The sequence below is a fragment of the Saccopteryx bilineata genome, chromosome 1, assembly GCF_036850765.1.
Source record: "Saccopteryx bilineata isolate mSacBil1 chromosome 1, mSacBil1_pri_phased_curated, whole genome shotgun sequence".
Lineage (NCBI taxonomy): Eukaryota > Metazoa > Chordata > Mammalia > Chiroptera > Emballonuridae > Saccopteryx > Saccopteryx bilineata.
In genome coordinates this window covers 274,945,966-274,966,337 of record NC_089490.1, presented here as the reverse complement: position 1 = coordinate 274,966,337, position 20,372 = coordinate 274,945,966, and positions in this window count along the sequence as shown.

Genomic DNA, 20,372 nt, shown 5'->3' with positions numbered 1-20,372 from the left:
GGCAATATCTCAGGCTGCTGGAAGACTGTTCTGCCAGTGTCACGGTGGATGGTGCTGTCTGCTGCTCATGTCGTGTGTCCACAGGAGTCCCCACCCACGGAGACAATGAGCTGATCTGGGTCCCGACTGCACCACACAGGACGCCCCTTGCCCTGGCAGTCCTATAGAGCTGGGGTCTTTGCGAGGCAAGAATGTTGTAAAGCTAAACTCCGGTGCCGACTGCAATGCACATCAGCACCAGAGCCTGGAGGCTGTGAGTGGAGAATCAGGTGACAGAAATGATTGTCCCCATGCTTGTCTGTTTCAAAGCTGGTTTGCAGGCTGAAAGATTGTCAGGTTTCCCTCAGGCTAAGAATCATGTAGTGCTGGGCCTCTCCTAATTTCTAGAACGACAGGATTAACAGTGCTGCCACTTTGTGGGGAGAATTTGGTGGAGGAGTCAGCCACATGCCTTTGTTGAAAGGCTCCAAGGCCCCAGATAGATGGTCTGTGCACCTAGGCTTTCGCTGCATGTTATATAGTGAGCAGGGTGAGGGCCAGGGGGTGGAAGACCTGTTTCTGGTACTTGCTTGCTTTTTATATGCAGCATTAACAAACACTGAGAATTTTTGAGTCTTATTTCTCCTTCTCAAATTAGGAATGACATCAGTTCCCCTAACTACACCCTAACTATTTTCCCTTAGTATTTATTTTTAGTTAGTTTCCTATGTAACAGTCACATGGAAATATACTAACAACCGTATATTTCTCTGCCAAAGTAAACTGAAATATTACTGTCATATCATAGCCTTTGTATCTCAAAAATAAGAAGAAAAGTTTCCCCCTTTTTTATCAGTAAATCAGAAAGTGTGATTCCTACTTCTCGGATTCTCAGGATGGTTGGGCCAGAGAGGAATCCACCCCCTCCCCTCGGATCGGATCAGGGAGCACGATGATTCAGGAGGCCCGACGCCTGGTTCCTAATTGCAGGGGAGGCACAGGGGGCAGGGGCATGATCAGAGTGGAACTCTGGGCAGGTAAACCTCCTACTGACACCCCATATTCAAATATATGTTTGAAAGGATATCTCCAATTACTTTCAAACGTATATTAAATTATCAGATGTATTTTTAACCAAAATTGATTTGAATTCACTTTTAGAAGGTGTTGGTCAGTCATGCTGAAAGTGTATCCATTAGAACTGTGCATCAGAAGCAGTCGGGAGACAGGTCTTTAAAATAACAATCACTAATATTAATCCCAGGCCGGGTCTCCAGAGACGCACAGCACAATCCTGGTATTGATCGCATCGATCTTCATAAAAACCTCGGGGAGGGAGGAGGAAAACAGGCACAGTCTTCCGTCTCTAAGAGAAGACAGATTTCAGGCTGGGACCCAGCAGGGCAGGGTGTCTCTGGGGGCCATTAGGGGTTCATTCACTAAATTTCTCTGGATGGTGTGAGCCCCTTCCCCTCCCGGATTGCAGTGTGGCATGAATATTCATTAGAACTTAGCCACTTACCCTTATCCCATTTACGCCATCACCATCAACAGCTTTCCATAAACAGCTTTCCGGCTTTTAAATGTCTCTCTAAAATTATTCAGTCTTTTAATTATTTTTTAAAGCAACACTGTTTATAAAAGAGCTTTAGTGCTTACATAATTTGTGGAAGCAAAAGCAAAATTAGAAGACTCTGAATTTACGCTCCCAGAGTAGAAGACATCTGCTCTCGGGAAAACAAAGGGACATAAATTCAATATTAGACAAGAATTCCAATCTCTCCACCCCCCACTAGGGCATTTCAGATTCAGGGATTTAATGACCAGCAAGACCAAGTTCTGCTAATTAAGCGCCTGCACATAGAATATGCCAGTTTATTATTTCCAAGCCTTTAATGTCTAATTATTTACAGAACATTTAGCCGAGGGCAGAGAAACCATGAAAGAGTCTTGTGACCTTCAGGCTCTTTGTAAAGTGGATTCCCGGCAGGGGGAGCCTGATCAGGGCTGCTCACAGGAAATCCCGGCTGTTTTTCTTCCAAACTACTGCACAGCATTGACTTAATTATGCACGGTTGAGGCAAGATGCAAGTCCCACAGATTGTTAGTGTGCTACTCCGATTTTACATAATGATTGTTTCTCGGTGCTACCGTCATTGTTGCTGACAAGTGTCAAGGACACAAAGGAAACATGTATGTTAGGGTTTGAGAGCTAATACGTTTGCCTGACCCTGTTGTTTTCAGCTAAGTAGATGTGCTCTCTATGTTTGGGGGAATGGTATACGCAGACAGACATATAATTTCCCTACATCCTCCAAGTTACAGTATTTCCAAATTAAAACCTAGCAGTGTGAGTGGTCAGAGCAAGGAAGAATAATAGAGAGGTATACTTAATGATTGTGAACATTTTTAACAGCTCCATTGAGTTCATGTGCTATAGAATCTCCTGTGTAAAGTATACAATTCATTGGGTTTTGGTATATCCACAGATATGTACAACTGTCATTACAAGCCAGTGTTAGAATATTTTGTCACCTCCAATTGAGAATCCATACCCTTTAGTTATCACCCCGCATCTTCCTTTCCACCTTCCATCCTTTGCCAACCACTGGTCTATGTTTTATCTCTATAGATTTGCCTGTTCCGGCCATTCCATGTAAATCAAGTCATATGGTATGTCTTTTTCTGTTATTGTTGTTACTGGCCTCTCACTTACCATAATGTGTTCAAGGTTTATCCACACTATAGTGCATATTTGTGTTTTACTCCTGTTTATGGCTGAGTAATATTCCATTGTATGGATAGACCACATTGTTTATCCATCTTCTTACTGATGCATACTTGGGTTGTTTCCACATTTGGGGCATTATGTATAGGGCTGTTATAAACATTAATGTGCAAGTTTCTGTGTTCTATGTGTTTTAATTTCTCCTAGGAGTGAAATTGCTGGCGCATATGGTAACTCTACATTTCATTGTTCGAGGACCTGCCAGACCATTTTCCAGAGCAGCTGCACATCGTACATTCCCACCAACTGTGTGTGGAAGCTCCAAAGGATCATTCTGATTTACGTGTTCTTTCATGCTTAAGGTTCTACACCACCCACCCCTGGCAAGCTCTCTCTCTCCGAGTAGGAATAAGGCCACCAGGCACCCATTCCCTTATTCTCTTTATCATCAAACCTCCTTGTGTAGACCTGGTGTTGGTGTCCCTCAAAGCAGAACAGAATTACTACAAGCAAACCTTATTGCTGGCCAGTGGCTTTCTAATTGGTCACATGACAGAGTGAATCAGGTGATTACTCTCTTTCAAGAAAAGGGCCTCATGCACTACCTGACTTACCTGGACCACCTCCTTCTTTTCCTCTGAGTGGCTCTGTGAGGTGCGACACAGTACAGGCTTCAGTGGGTAGCTTCTTTCTCATCCCAGTTTGGCCAACTCCATCTGTGTGACAGGGTATTCTGTGTCATTCTCCTTCAGCCTCATATACCTCATATATAGACATGCTGGAACAAAAATAAAACACCACAATGTCTGATACAAGATTAACTGCCCATCCTCATGGGTTCCCTCCGTCCCTCCCAAGCTCCTTCCCTCCCTTCCTAGCTCCTTCCCTCCCTCCCTAACTCCTTCCCTCCCTCCCTTACTGCCTCCCCTTTTCCTTCCTCCCTTCTTTCCTTTCTTTCTTCCTTCTTTCCTTCCTTCCTTCCTTCTTTTCTTCCTTCCTTTCTATAGGATGTGGGTGAGGTCATAGAGCCCAATCTATTTATTCACCTCACTCGATAAAAAAGACAAAAACTGGGACTAACCCTCTGATATTTTAATTAAATAACAATTTCTTTTAATGTACCAGTTTGGGCTTTTGTGATGTTCTTATTGGTTGGAACACTAAATATGAGAAAACTTAGGGTTCCTGTGGATTTCTAATTAAATTTATTTATTCAGTTCTTTTCTTGAATACTGAGATGACTGACTTAACTTCACTCAGTATTTAAATTGTTGGTGTGTTAGTTGTTTTCTAGTTATTATTGTAGTTATACTTTCTGGTCTCATTTTGGTAACAGTTTTGTAAAACACAATATTTGGTACCCACTGATCTAGACAATGGGTGCTGGTAAATTTTCCCTGTAAAAGGCCACATAGTAAATAGTTTTACTCTGCCGGTCATAAGCCTCTGTTGTGACCGCTCAACTCTGCTGTTATAGGTAAAACGGATATAGATGATAATTAAGCAACAAAAATGGCCGCATTTTACCTAGAGAATTATTAGGATGCCATGCCCACCCTTGGACACATGGGCTGTGGTCATCAGGAAGAAGGGTACTGTCCTCGTTGTAGAGGATGTGGGAAGGATGGCTGGGCTGGTGTGAGGTCATTGCCCTCACATTCACTTATAGAGCCAGTGTTGATAATTTTCTAGAAGCCCAGGTTAGAAGGTGAATATCAAAGGTGATAGGCAGTGTCACACTGTGAGAATGGTAGTTGATTAAGTGTGTTACTAAAATCAGCTCCAAAGAGGGACAAGAATATCCACTATGCTGTAACTGGCCTGTGGCTTCAGGAAGAGCAACATAAGGGACTTAAGGGAAACACTGAGTCTTCCAGATAAGGAAGAATGTCAACAGTTTGAGGCCCACTCAAGTAGGCTGGACAGAAATAGGAGAGGGAAGGACTGCAGATCAGGATGTACACAACCCTTACTCTGGGGAAGACCCAGTTGGAGGAGTGACTTTAGAAGAAGGGTGCAGAACTATCAGAGGCATGTCCGCCAACTAGGGTAGAGCCAGACTCCACGAAAACTAACTCACAGGAACAAGGCATCCAGGATGAAGAAGATTTTTGGAAACTGTGAAAGTTTGTGATTTTTTATGTGAAATATCCAGTGCTTGCTCATCATTTAACTTATGGCAGGCTGAGTGGTTTGGGGGTTTTAGTTAAAGTTTTGAGCTTGTGAACCTAATATAATATCCATATCTTTTGTATCATTAACGCAACAAAAACTTACTGAGCACCTCCTGTTTCTAACATAGTTCTAAATGTGTTGGATCCTCTGACACATGTATTATATATATGGTGACACTGGGTCATAAATTAGTTGTGACAACAAGACGCTGGCAGATTAGTCAGTTTGGACAACTGCATCTTGAAAGTAAATGGTTTGAATAAACTGGGACTTAAGAAGGCAAGGCTGGAGGCCTGGTGTATTTCTTATCATTGCTGTGTAACAAGTCACCCCAAAACTCCCAGGCTTAACCAGGTACTACCTGAGTGTCTGTGACTGAAGAATCGGGATGAACTTAGCTGGTGGTCCTGGCTGGGCTTCTTTCACGTGGTTGCCTTCAGTCTGTTGGCTGGGGCTGCAGGGATCGCAGGATTTAGAGCAGGGCTGCTTCCAAATTCACCCAGGTAACTGTTGGCAGGCCTCAGTTCCCTGCAGACTACAAGTCAGAGACTTCAGTTTCTCACTATGAGGGGCTTTCTTGAAGGCTGTTCACAACATGACCATTGGCTTACCCAGAGCAAACTATCTGAGAGAGAGAGAGAGCGCCAAAATGAAAGCTGATGTTAGTTTTATAACCTAACTTGGAAGGTGACATTATTATTTCATATGCTACTGGTCACACAGACCTACCTTGGCACAGTATGGGAAAGGCTTCCAAAGGTGTACATGCAAGGAGATAGGACTCACTGAGATCGTCTTGGTGGCTGGCAATCGCACCTGCATTAGCTTCAAAACAAACACATCTCTAGACAGTTTCCTATGCTAGAGAAAAGATTGTGATAGGTTGAGATGGGCTCTATGTCACTGGGGAGAGTGACAACCTACCAGCTGTGGGTGATTTCAAAGACTGCACCAAAGGGTTGCCCATCATCTCTCTACTCCCCATGGGAGGTGTTAGTTAAACACGCCAACCTCAATGTACAATAAGAGCAATCACTCTTCTTGGCAGGTGGAAAACACCCACAGGTGAGTGGACTTTGTGTGTGATGAGGGGGAGAAGTGGGCAAGAAAAACAGAAATTGGAGAAACAGAAAAGAACCTGTTAGGGAAACTCTAAGGTGTTGATACTGATAGAGAAATACCTGTCAATCATAAGCAATGTAAACAATGTAGCCTAACATATAAAAGAAAAAAATTCCTCCTTTGGGGAGTTCACCTAGATCACAAATGCTACTGTCTCTCTGTGTCAGATGAATTCACTGGCTTTTGGATAATGAGTTTCTGAACAATCACATTCCTTAAAACCCACAGATGGTTCCTGAGGAATGCATCAGAAGTAAGTCTTTTTAAAGAAGAATGAGCTTCCCATTCAGCCATCGAGTTATCTCCTGCTCAACAGCCTCTCTCCTCAGCCTGATGCCTGCATCCCCTCTGTATTTTCTGCAGGGAGATGGAACGGAAAGATATACATGCTACCAGGGAAAAATTGAGAAGTGCTTCTTCTGAGGGCCATAGATGCTGTCTCGCTATTGAATGACAGCTCCCGGAACAGCAGGAGGAAGCTACATGCAGCAGCTGGTCCCTTTCACTCATGTGTCCCCATAGATGATGCTCAGCAGTAAAGTCCAGCGTGAATGGCAGGCATGGGCCTTGGGAGAGACCCACTGGGATTGTGGAGGTTCAGGCAGACCTCAGCAAATAGCAGAGCCACTGTTCCCTGATCTTTCCATATGCAGTAGCCACCTGTGAGTGAGGGTTGGAGAGGCATGTGTTGTGAATTTAAACTCAAAGCTGACGCAGGATCTTGGCAAAGAAGTTGTTTCTTATAACTTGCAATTTAAAGCTCTGAAAAGTTCTTCATGTTAGAAATTTGTTCAGCTTAAAGCAAGATCCATGTCCTTGCTGGTTTCCATCAAAAGTAGCCATCCTAAGGTGAGGCGGTAACCATACGGAGTTGCTGTCAGTCATTAAAGTCTGGCACCAGTTCCTGAGAATGGACACACAAAAACATGCCTTTCGGGGAGAGATCAATGGGAAGGCAACTTTAGGGTTGTTCAGGGGAAAGCAGTTCAACAAAATTGTCCACAGACAAAAGCTTTTCCAAAATCAAGGATTTAGGATTTATGGAGCCACCTGTTAGCCAGAAAGGACCAGGTCATGGGGCGTGCAGTCGGAACAACCAACTGCAGGGTAGATGAGGAGGACAAACATGCCCACTGTCCTGAAGGGGACTAACTCTCTTATACATTATGTTTTTGGAAATAAAGATGTAAGCTGTTTTGAAAGAAGTTACATTGTACAGATAAGGGGGTGGACAAAGGTGAAGGAAGGGCAGTTCCATGGTAAGTACACAGTCCAAGGAAAAATACTTACTACTTTTGAGTGTGGGCAACAGTCCTGAATGTCCATGCTTGAGCAGGATGCTGTGATGTCTGGTGGTCTGCTACACCTGCCTGGAAGTTGGTTCAAACTCCAGTTTACAATCTGGAGTGTGAGCAGTCTATTGTTCATTGGCCCACAGTCATTAACTGGGTAATTACTCTCCTCGCTTTCTCTCACTCTCAAGCCTGCTGTAATTTAATTTAGGACAGCCCAGAATTTTTCTCTTGTCATTGTGAGAGTGGAACAGAAAGAGGCTTCAGGGATCTGAGGCAAAGAAGAGGACCCCAACAATAGGTGTAGAAGTCTTTCATACAAAGTTAGAGAGACTGAAATTTCAATTTCAGGTTTAGTCTGGGTCTGGCCTTGTCTAAAGCCTAAGCTATCGGGCACTCCAATTGCACTATATCAAATAATGCTACAGGTCCCCAGTCGGGGTGCACCTTCAAATTACCTGGAAGGACTTAAAAATGGCAAGATTTTTACCCCTAGAGATTATTAAATAATAGGCTTGGGAAAGGGCCACAGTATGTGTATTTTTCACGGAAGTCTTTGGTGTTCAAAGCATGGGGTTCAAGGATCATATTTAGAGGAATGTGATCTAGAAAATACTTGTGAATGACTCTGATGGCAAGTTGTCAGAGATTCTAGACAGGAAGGGGAAGAGAAAGTGCTGTGGTTACCCAGTGCACTATTAAATTTGGACAAGTTTCAAAGAGTCATCGCACTTTGAGTGAGGGCTGGAGAACGTAATTAAAACATTCAGAAAAATGTCTGGCAATCCAGGCCAAGCCACTGCCTTCTCCTATGCAGTGTTTAGCAGTGAAAACCTGGTCTCTGTGCATCCATGTGATGAATAAAATGCTCCTATACACAGCTCAATTTTTTGGTAATTAGACACTTTTCTGATGCTTAGCATTTTACTAAAATATTTTCTGTATGAAATTGTGAAATAGTGCCTTGACATTTGCTCTGGACACATTTTCACTTGCTATTAATGATAACTGGTAATTATCCAAGAGAATAAAATACCAAAGGCTATTTGAAGAAGAACACTGATGGAGTTAGTAATTTCAAAAATGCACTTTTATCTGTTATCATCATAATAAAAAACAGTTTAAATACAAGGTAGTAAAGAACAGCTTGCTGGCATAAATATGAAATCATATAGTTTGTGTGTGTGTGTGTGTGTGTGTGTGTGTGTGTGTGTGTGACTGGCTTATTTTATTTAGCCTAATGTCCTCAAGGTTTATCCATATTGTATTCTGTCAGTTTTCTTCTTTTTAAAGACTGAATAATGTTTCTTTATATGAATGAATCATATTTTGCTCATCCGTTCATCCTCTGATGGACACCTTGATAGTTTCACCTTTTGGTTATTATGAATAATGCTTTCATAAACATGTTTGTATAAATATATCTTAGAGACCCTGCCTTCAGTTATTTGGAGTATATACCCAGAGGTGGAATGGTTGGATCACTTTTTGTATCATATTTTAACAGCCTGTGGCCAGCCACCACCTTGAAGAAGAGCAGTGGAACTGATATGATCACGAGAAGATCTGAGTGACGGTGGGAGCCCTGTGGTTCTGGTGCCTCATGTTACATCATGCCTCTGCACAGATTTTGGAGACAACTGCTGGGCAGTTCTCGCACCAGCTGGCAGAGCCTCACCCCTTTGCCTCAGTTTTGTATGTGCGCGTGTTTATGCTTTATTTTATTTGGTATTGTTAATTTTTGTTTGTTTGCTTGCTTCTTTCCTAGAAAACCAACATAACTTTTTTCAGCTTGAGAACAGGACAGCCTGGAAATGTGGTAAAAAATTCTTCTGGAGAAACCTTCACCTGGTGGGAAACAAGGGTCAGTGAAAACCTGCTACAATGTCCATTGTCCAGAGGGGCAGGTCTGAGGCACGTCTACGTGATCCTTGGAGGCTCCCCTGCAAGAGGAGCTCAGTTCCCGCAGTGGGAAAGCTCAGCCCACACTGGTCGTTTGTTCTCGTCTTTCGGTGTCTCACTCGCTCCACTCTCCCCTCGACTTTCTGAGATATCCTCCCAAATAAACCATTTGTGCTCGAGCTCTAAATTCAGGCTCTGCTTCCGGAGAAAGCCAAAGGAAGGAGAGTGTCAAAATCCCCAGCTGTTCATAAGGGTGGGTAAAATTTCCAAAATATTTTATATATAATGGACAAAACAGACAACATGTGATACATTTGACTTCAACTCATGGATTTACTCACCTTCCAGAATTTAGTGTTCTTTTGTTTTTGTTTTTTTACTGGAACTCAGCCAGATCCTCAGACAGGAGAAATTATGTTTTTTCTTATTGACCCTTGGAAAGGAAATAACAGAAAAGTCAGACAGAAATTTACAAAGCAACCTAACAAGTGAAAGGCATTCATTCATACTTATTGCCAACCAAATAAAAGTAGATAGTGGAATAGTTAATGATAACCAGATTTTATTGTTGTTTCTGAATTCATGCTGTAGATACAACACTGGGATTTGCCTAAACCAGACATTTACAGAATGTAGAGTCACTGGGGCATATTTTGGTCAGGCTATAATTGCTCACCTGTTGGTATGTCATGTCTAATTAGCTTGGCTTCTTTCAGAGGTTGTAGAAACCTCTGAGCAGTCACACATGCTGGAAAACTTATTTATCATGTACATCTACATTGTGCAATGAAAAGGTCATATAATAAAAATAGTCTATCTCAGTAAGTTCTGCTTAATTACATATTTTAAAATATCATAGGAGAGAATGCCAAGGAAATTCTTAATGCTTATGAATGTGATGATCTATCTTTTAAATTATAATGATCCTCTTTATTTTAGACAACTTATTTGACATGTTCATAATATGAGATTTTTTTTTTTAGAATACTGGTAATTTTAAGTAAGCTAGGTATGTTTCTGCCCTTTCTTATGTGCTTTATACATAAATTAATGTAACAAAATAAAAGTTGATCCTCTTTTTTTTTATTCCTATTTGTTATGGACTAAATTGTATTCTTCCTTAATTCATAGAAGGCCTACCACTCACTGTGACTGTATTTGAAGATGGGGACTTTACAAAGATAATTAAGGTTAAATGAGGTCATAGGGGTGGGGTTTTGATCTAATAGGACTGGTGTCCTTCTAAGAGAAACAGACACCATAGATATCTCTCACCAGGTGCACAGAGAAGCCATGTGAAGATACAAGAAGCAATCTGCAAGCCAGGATGAGAGTTCTCACCAGGAACCACCCCTACCAGCATTTTGATCTTGGACTTTCAGGATCTAGAACTATAAGAAATAAATGTCTGTTCTTTCATCTGGCCAGCCTATGGGATTCTGTCACAGGAGCCTAAGCTGCCTGAAATCATCACTCTTGGGATGATTGCTTCTGGACACTGACATTCTTATTAACTCTGCACACCACAAAGCACAAATACAATGTCTTAAATGTGGCAAGGCATTGGTAAATGTATATTTATTGCATTGAGATCTAGTCAAGAAATGTCTGTGGAGTATGCAAAGATGTGAGCTCCACATCTTGGAGATGAACAAGTCAGACCTTGCTTTTAGAGCCTGTGCCCTTGGCCCCTGACCCAGTATTTATATACACACATCACAAGAGCCAGGGTAGGATACCAGAGAACAGACAAAAAGATCCACTTACTTTGTGGCAAGATTTCTCCTCAGTCCAAATTTTAAAATAATATTGATTATATTAATGCTTTCATCAGACAAGTTATTATGAGTGAAAGTCAAGATGATCTAGTCATTCAAAGGGTTGATGTCAGAGATCACGTTTCCCTTCTCGCTGTCCCCACAACCTATCAATCTGTGATCCTCCTCATTCCTGAGACAACAAAATGAGCAGGTTTAAATGGTGCTGTGGGAATTTTTGAGATTCCAAAGAACATCTGGTGTGAATGGGGAACATTTTGAAGTTCTGTGTGCCATGTTAAAGTTTATCGGCCATGTTTATGCCTACGATCATGTCATAATCTCCTAAGAATGATTCAATTTCAGCACACAAGGGCAAGGATCATCATATCATTTCTCACGAAAACATGCCCACAGGTGGTAGATTTTCTTATTTATTTATTTATTCATTTTAGAGGGGGGGAGGGGAGAGAGAGAGAGAGAGAGAGAGAGAGAGAGAGAGAGAGAGAAGGGGGAGGAGCAGGAAGCATCAACTCCCATATGTGCCTTGACCAGGCAAGCCAGGGTTTTGAACTGGAAACCTCAGTGTTTCCAGGTTGATGCTTTATCCACTGTGCCACCACAGATCAGGCCACAGTTGGTAGATTTTAAAAAAACATTTCATTAGAGATATAGTATAGGATTAAAAGAAATGTAAGAAAAGATCAAATCTATCTTTTCATTTTTACGTATCATGTATTCTTTATGTGCACAATTCTATTTTTAGATATTCATGGTATCTTAGAGATGAAGTATATACTACACTTCCTAGTAAAGTCTTATTATATACACATGTCTACAAGATGTCCCTATCCCCTTTCCCAGTAAACAATGCTGGTAGCAGACTAAGTGTCCCTTCCCATACCTCTCCACTCACATCTTCATTCACAAACTTATACATGGTCTCCTCGGCTTCATACTTTTCTCACATATTTTGTAAAAAATCTATCAGGTCAGTGAAGAACAGTTTATAGACCACATAATGTTTCTTGTATTCTTGTATATCTATTTTTTTTAAATGTTTCCCATTTCTTTGCTAAGACCTTCTACCTTTCACTAGTTTTAACAACATTTGCCACTCCACCTTGGAGCATTTGATGATAGTTGCTTTAAGGTCTTTGGCAGCTATTTCCAACATCTGTGCTGTGCCATTTGGCATTGATGTCTATTGAATGTCTTTCCCAAGTAGTTGAGAGTTTCCCAGCTCTTCATATTCTGAGTAACTTTGGATTGTTGGATCGTGTCCTGAACACTTTGAATACTACATTATGAGACTTTTGGGTCTTGTTTAAAACCTGTGGAGAATGTTGATATTTCCTGTTTTAAAAGGTGATCATTGTGTTCAGGTGGTAAATTAAATCCAGTCTTTTAGGCTCTGCAGTGTTCATTCCTTCTTTAAAAGCTTTGCAGCCATATTATGCTCTAAAGCATGCAGGGACACCAAGTCTAGAGCCTAAGCAGTGTTCTATCCCTTCATTCAGTTCTTAAATGGTTTTATATGCTTTCAGGGTGAGCTCAAGAATCAGTAAATTACAACGGGGTTGCTTTTACAAATTCTTCTCCACAAGCTCCCAGTACTTTTAAGTTCCTTAAGGTTTCCCTTTTTAACTCTCTACTTAAAAATCCAAGACTTTCTGCATCCCACTCTGCTGTGTACTTGCCAAGACCATGCCCAGAATTAACACAAGTAATAGGAGAACATAAGAAAATAAAACAAAGATATTCACCCACTTTCTTGAGGCCAAAGCTTCTCTGATTAAAAGGATGATTCTTTCCTCCGTAGATCAGGTACATGTGGGTCCTTCATTTTCATCACTTTATGTGATACCTCTGTTGCCCCTCAAACCTGGACTATAAGATTTTTCTGAGAAATTTCTTTTTTTGCCCTGATGCCTAAGTATATTTCTTTTGTTTTAGAACAGAAGAAATGGTGAACCCGCCTGACCTGTGGTGGCACAGTGGATAAAGCGTCGACCTGGAAATGCTGAGGTTGCCGGTTCGAAACCCTGGGCTTGCCTGGTCAAGGCACATATGGGAGTTGATACTTCCAGCTCCTCCCCGCTTCTCTCTCTCTCTGTCTCTCCCTCTCCTCTGTAAGATGAATAAATAAATAAACAATTAAAAAAAAAAAAGAAATGGTGAACCCACCATCTACTTGGTGAAATTCTGGGCTTTATCCACAGTCCACCTGATAATACTGACATCCCAGAATTCTCAAATAGATGACCCAGGTGTTATAGCTGCATTCACTGTGTACAGAGGATGGAGTGTACCTGCTCCACCTTATCTGGGACAAGATCCCTGAGGAATTTCACATTTTCTGATGTAAATAACTTCTATTCTATAAGTGAAAAAGCTGACTTAATTTGCTTATTCATATACTTATTCTACTACTTCCCCACCCACTCTCCCAAAAAGAAATTCATACAAACAGCCTATAGCCACACAGCTGATATGCAGCAGAAGGGACTCAAACCTGCACCTTCAACTTCTAAGTCGAGCATTTTTAGTGTCACTCTGGATTCTTTACAGGCAATAAAATCAGTTGGGACCCATATTCAATATCACTCCTGGGATGAAACATCTTAAGCTTTGCATAAAGCTAAGGTTTTTTCCAACAAGATTTGAATTAAGGGGATGAAAATAATGATTTAAGAGGTTGAACTAGGTAATGTCTAAAAGAATAATTGTTTGTAGTATAATATGTGTGTATCTTTCTACAAACTTCCTGTATCGCTATATCCATCAAGATAAAAGTATAACCACTAGCATTCTCTCCTTCTCAGATCTTGACATTTATGTATTTATTCTTCAGATAACCACTCCAGCTTGTCCTTAGGGAACTTTATAATGAAGAGTATCAAGATCTCAGATTGGGTTTATCAAATTGTATTTCTCTAGCAATTTTATTTCTTTGAAGTCTGATGAATAAGGAAAGAAATGAGGTTTTTTATTTCTCCATTTATAGGAAAATATATTACTGAGAATAGATGGTTAATAGTGATGTTAAAACTTCTAAAACAGACTACTGAAATTAATGAATACATATTTTGCAATTTATGTATATATATACCTTCATAAATATCTTCTTTTCATATTGAGAAATAGGGTTTTATATTTTTCCACTAAAATTGAAAATGGAAATTTCAGTTGTTTAAAACTCTGAAAATGAAAAGCTTCTGAGCAGAATTCCCCCGTTGAAACTTTGCTAGAGGCATCTGCTATTTCTGAATTTTAATAATCTCTTTTTAAAAGTTTTCTATTTTATCACCCACACCAAATGTGAGCATTTGTCTTCAAGTTCTCACCTCCCCTTGACATAAATGGAATAGTAAATATGGCAGCTCCGTCCTTCAGGCGAGGCTTAAAGAAGTCCACCCTGAAACCCTCCGCATGCTTTGTAAAACACTCCCCCGGAGGGTTGCCCGCAGATTAAGGAACTTCCAGTTAGTCTTCTCTTTTTCTTTTCTAGAAAGAAAAGAACTAAAAACTGTATTAGAGAAGGAAAAGACAACCATTTCCCACTATAGAGCATCCGATTTGGCACTGGAAGGAAGAAAGCCACTAAGAGATTCAAGAGAACATTTGTCTTAAATAAACCTTGTGTTCTAACAAGCATGAAAAGAGAAATGAGCCTTCCCCTTAACCTTCGTCCATCTTGGGAAAAGCATCATTTGTCACAGTGGCATCAGTGAGGGGCTGATGATCTCTTGGGAGGATGAGTGGCAGCGGCCCTCGCCCTCTCTGCCTCCACACAGTGACAATGTCTTCAACTGTAAATCCACACCTGCACATCTTCTGAAAACCCTCATGGTACATGATAGGAGCAAGAGCCACGAGTTGTGGAGCAAAGCTATTAACGTTGTTAACCTAAAAATAACAAGCCAAAGTGAGAGGCAACGAGTTTTTTTAAAAAAATTTAAAAAATGCAATCCAGGGGCATAGACTCAGTCAAAACCCCAAATAACTCCCAATTATGAGGTGAAGGCAAGGTTTTTGGGAGAAAAGGAAGAGAAATATGGTAATTGTATGAATAGAAGTAAAAATTCTTGGAGCTGACAATCTGGGTTGCTATTTAGCTATACATGGTTGATTACTAGTCCATAGTAACATCAGCATTGTGGTCAGACATCTGCTCTCCTGTTGGTTCTACGAAGTTGTTCATAAGACAATGTTGGTTTGCCTCAGTTTGAAGGTTATTTTGTTCAGTTCAAACATTCCAAGGGTTCAAGGACGTAAAAAAGGCAAGGCAGCTCCCCTGGAATGGCTGTTCTAGCTCCATTTTAGAATGGTTCCACTTATGTCAACTTTTCACGAAGTAAGTACATTTCTCAATGGTTATGTTCTCTATGGTAAGTTACAATTTCTGTTTACTACAGAATACAGTCATCACGACACACTAAAATATGCATGACAATGGAGTTGCTAACTATTCAGCAGATGTGAATAGCTACCATTACATTTGTACCTCAATTTAAGTAAATGCAATAAAAAGTTAAAAATTGTCTGACTGCCAAATTTATATAATCTCTAAAGTTTTTTCTAATTTTAATGTATTATGATTTTACAAAATAATTAGGGGTAGTATCTAACAAAGTTATAATATATATTAATGTTATTATTATATATTGATGGTATATAATTGTAATCATATATAATATATAACCAAATTATATTTAACAATTATACATGTAATTCCAAATATATATTTTATCAAATTATGTATATACATGCATATATGTGCATATATGTATGTGTGTGCATAAAACTTCATGAATACTTGATAGTATTAGACGACTTTGTAAAATTATTTCTTTTTTTTTTTTTTCTGTATTTTTCTGAAGCTGGAAACGGAGAGAGACAGTCAGACAGACTCCCGCATGCACCCGACCGGGATCCACCCGGCACGCCCACCAGGGGCGACGCTCTGCCCATCAGGGGTCGATGCTCTGCCCCTCTGGGGCGTCGCTCTGCTGTGACCAGAGCCACTCTAGCGCCTGGGGCAGAGGCCAAGGAGCCATCCCCAGTGCCCGGGCCATCCCCACTCCAATGGAGCCTTGGCTGCGGGAGGGGAAGAGAGAGACAGAGAGGAAGGAGGGGTGGGGGTGGAGAAGCAAATGGGTGCTTCTCCTATGTGCCCTGGCCAGGAATCGAACCCTGGTCCCCCGCACGCCAGGCCGACGCTCTACCGCTGAGCCAACCGGCCAGGGCCTGTAAAATTATTTCAAATGGTTTATTCTACATATCTAAAATATTTATTTTTTAAATTTTATTAAAGTTGAACTGCTTGCATTGATTCTACTGTATCAATAAATAAAAAATCTATTCAGCACAGAAAGCTTTAGCTTGATCCAATGATAACTTCTAAGTCAACTGGAACTTTACTGCTGAACTTGAACTGAATTGTTAACCAAATTTGATTTTAAACCAAGGTGGAACTGAGGAAAACAACTCAGATTTCTATTTTAAAATCCGAAGTACTACTTTTTACGGAGCCATTGTATGATAACTTAGTTATTACTTAGGATTTAGGAAGAAAATGAATTATTAAGATTAACACCGTGACTATCCCATTGTATGTCATCACACTAAAGTTAAGGAAGACAAATACATTCATTTATCAAAAGAATTGATCACGTGGACATGCTAAGGAAGTAAGTTCTGTGAAGGACTGCAGGACTAACTACAGGCATCCATTCCATTCAGTGTAGGCCACTCCACAGAGAGAAACACTTGTTGTTGTTCACCTAAGCATTACAGGAAAAATTCTTTTTCTCTTGATTATTTCAAAGTTATTATTACAGGTTCCTTATAGAAGATCTGGAAATAAAAAATAATAATTTATCCATATTTCACTACCCAGATCTAGCCACTGGTAGTGATTTGATGATTAGGTACTTTTCTTCTAAGGATCTTTCTATATCTCCATATGTATATACATACACACATATACATACATAGATTTATATTTTGAAAAGGAATATCTAAGTTGGTGTTTTATTTGTGTGTTTGTTTTTACCTCTGTAACCTCAGTGCTTCATGTGCAAGGAGCACCTAGCTTATTAGCTCTGAAAACCAAATGCAGCCCAGACAGGACAGGAGGCTGTGAGTCTGTGGAGTCCCAGGTGTGGGTTCAGGAGCTCAGGAAGAGAAACTGTGTACCTTCTGTGTGCTAAGCACCTGCTGTATTCCCCGGCTGGACATTCTATTCCATGACATCCCTCCTTTTATCACCACATGACTTCTGTTGTAAAGTCAGGGTTGGCAGGGAGCGTGAGCCCATCACATATGTCTGCAGACTTGCACAATAGACTTCCAACTGTTTCCGTTAATTCATTTAAAAAGTATCTTCTTTATCAAGATTTAGCCCTGAGCATGTTTTCACCAACCTTGTTCTTCTTTGTCCAACTGGTCCAGACTTTAGTACTATACTGTCGTGCACAGCAGAGGGCTGCACTTGGAGCTTCTGGAGACAAGAGAGCTATTCCACTGCTACTGTCTAATACACTCAGAAATAGGAGCCAGAAAACGTGGGGGGGGGGCAAGAAAGAATGAGCACAATTGACTAAATAAGATTTTTATTGATATGGGGAAAATTTTTCTGAGGGGATCTAAGTTTATACAGAAAGAATAGAGAAATATTACTTCTGTTCATAAGGAAGAAACAATTATTTTACTTTCCAAATAATCAGCACTTCAAAGGCAGCAAAGGCAAAGCTGAGCCTCCGACACTAGCATACTTGTCACTCCCATCCCTCTGGCTGCCCTGAGTGTGGAGAACATGATGGCGTCTCCCCTGTGGAGGAGCTTACTAAATACCCAGCACACTGAACAGTACTTTCTGTAGAACCCCATGCACATAAATGCGTGACCATGTCACAGGTGAGGGATGTTGCTACCAGCGTCCTCTACAGCACTTTTCTGTGTACTCTCCACCTACATCCTCAGATTTCCCGTCTCCCCACACCACAGCCCATAGATACGGTCAGTCTTTCTCAATTGTATCAATCTGATAGGCGAAAAATATGCCATTGTTGCTTTTCTTCTATTTCCTTTGTTATCAATGGACAAAATAGCCTACTACCTGGGCAATGCCCATCTGGATCTCTGATGCTATGCCCAACTGTCTACATGCTCTGCTTGTCTACCTGTGAGGTTCTTTTTAAAATAATTCTTTTTCTAAAAATGATAGTAACAACTCTCTTCTGGACACTTACTATGGCTCAGGCACAGTGATAAAGACTTCATAGATATTACAGGGGTGAACAAAAGTAGGTTTACTGTTGTTCATATGAAAAATATATAATACAAGAATAAGTAACAATACAAGAAAAAACTCTGTTTCATGTACTCATAACTAGTGGTATAAACCTACTTTTGCCTATTTCTGTATTTAAATGAATGTTCAAAACAACCCAATAAAGTAGGATAATCATCATCGCCCCACTTTACAGTTGCACAAACTAAGGTGCCAGGTTAAATGACTTGATCAAGACCACACAGGTAAGGACTGCACAATGCTTGGTAAAGAAGAGAGTCTCATTAAGTAATAGCTAAAATTATAACTTGTACTATTTTATTATGGCTCTCTCTCTCTCCCACTCCCTCCTCCTCTCCTTTTCTCTTTTTTCCTCTTTCTTTCTCTTTCTTTCTTTCTTTCTTTCTTTCTTTCTTTCTTTCTTTCTTTCATTTTTTAGTAGACTGTTTTTAGGCCAATTTTAGTTTGACAACAAAATTGAGCAGAAGGTATGGAATTTTCCATATGCGCCTTTGCCCCCACTTGTGTTCAGCCCTCCTCCATCATTATCAACACCCCCACCAGAGATGCATTTGTTACAGTGGTGAACCTGTATTGACACATCAATATTAACCAAAGTCCATAGTTCACATTACATTCACTTTTCATGTCATACATTCTAAGGGTTTAGACAAATGTATAATGATGCGTATACACCATTGTAGCATCATATGCAGTATTTTTACTGCCCTAAAAATTCTCCATGATCTGCTATTTATCCCTCTCTCTTCCCAGTCCCTGAAAATCACTGATCCTTCACTGTCTCCATAGTCTTTCTTTTTCCAAAATGTCATATAGTTGAAATCACACAGTATGTAAACTTTTCAGACTGACCTTTTTCCATTAGCAATACACATTCAACTTTCTTCCACGTCTTTTCATGTCTAGATATCTCATTTCATTTTAATTCTGAATAATTGTCCATTGCCTGAATGTAACATAGTTTATTTATTCATCCACTGAAGAGCATCTTCGTTGCTTCTAAGTTTTGATAATTACGAATGAAGTTGCTATAATCATAGGTGTGTAGTTTTTGTGTATGTGTGTATGGACATAAGTTTTCAACTCAATTGTGTAAATACCAAGTTTCATGACTGTTGGATCATATGATAAGACTATGTTTAGTTTTGTAAGAGACCAGCAAATTGTCTTCCAATGTGGCTGCACCATTTTGAGTTCCCACCAGCAATGAATGTGAATTTCTGTTGCTCCACATCCTCATAAGCAGTTGGCGCTGTCAGTGTTCTAGATTTGACCATTCAACTAGATACGTTGTAGCATCTCATGGTTTTATAAAATTGCAATTTCCTAATGATATCAGCTGTTAAGCATATTTTTATACAGTTATTATCTTTTGTATATCTTCCCCAGTGAAGGGGGAATTGACCATTTTAAAATCAGTTTTATGTTTCTCTTTTTATTATTGAATTTTAAGAGTTCTTTGTACATATTGAATAAAAGTCTATTGTCAGATATGTCTTTTGCAAATATTTCTCCCACTCTGTGGCTTGTTCTTACTTCTCTTGACAGTGCAGAAGTTTTAATTTTTTTTATTTTAATGATGCAGACTCCCACATGTGCCAACCGGGATCCACCCGGCAACCCCATCTTGGGCAATGTTCGAGTATTGAGCTACTTTCAGCACCTGAGGCTGATCACTTGAACCAACCAAGCTATGTTCAGCACCTGGGGCCATGCTCAAACCAAACAAGCCACTGGTTGCAGGAGGGGAAGAAGGAGAGGGATGAGGGAAGCAGATTGTCACTTTTGTGTGCCCTGATTGAGCATCAGACCCAGGATGTCCATATGCTAGGCTGATGCTCTATCCACTGAGCCATCAGCCAGGGCCCAGAAGTTTTTAATTTTAATGAAGTCCAACTTGTCAGTTATTTCTTTCATGACATATCAAAAAAGTAATCTTTATTCCCAAGACCATCCAGATTTCTCAATTTATATTTTAGGAGGTTTTTTTTTTTAACACTTTTTGTCTATAATTCATTATGATTTAATCTTTGTAAAGAGTCTGGGTCTAGATTTATGTTTTTGCATATGGATGCCCAGTTGTTCCAGCACCATTTGTA